Raw genomic sequence first — 568 nt, 5'->3', positions numbered from 1 at the left:
TCCAAAAATTATATATTATAGTTGTCAAGGATAGTTTAAAATTGTACGTATATGTGAGATAATGTTTGTAGATATTTATTTATTATATCATTTATATCATATCAATTTGACATTTTATTTGTTTTCAATTAGATTAAATCATAAAAATATAATCCATTTATTATTTAAAAATTGGTAATAAGTCGTTAAAATCATTTAAATGTGATATATCCACTTGTTATTTAGTTTTAATCTTAGTAGAAATTCTACATGTTTATAATCTCAAAATGTAGTTTATAATTTGATAAAAATTTCCAATGGATGAAGATTTATTTTGTTAAGATTGTGTGAAATTAATAAGAAAAAAGAAGTTTAGAATAATCATTAACTAACTGCTTGACCAAATAAAAAATCATTAACTAATTGAATTAATGATAAATTTTGTAGATATCTTTTGTGCTATAATTGCTAGATTGCTTTTTGAATATGAATATTTTTATGTGAAAAGAAGAAATTTATGTGATCTAGAATGTTTATTCGCATGTTTTAGCAAAAAAATATTTAATTATTGATTTATTTATATTTTATT

The sequence above is a fragment of the Capsella rubella genome, unplaced genomic scaffold (genome assembly GCF_000375325.1).
Source record: "Capsella rubella cultivar Monte Gargano unplaced genomic scaffold, Caprub1_0 scaffold_6, whole genome shotgun sequence".
Classification (NCBI taxonomy): domain Eukaryota; kingdom Viridiplantae; phylum Streptophyta; class Magnoliopsida; order Brassicales; family Brassicaceae; genus Capsella; species Capsella rubella.
The sequence above is the reverse complement of the archived record's forward strand: the minus strand, read 5'-3'. Positions refer to the sequence as shown.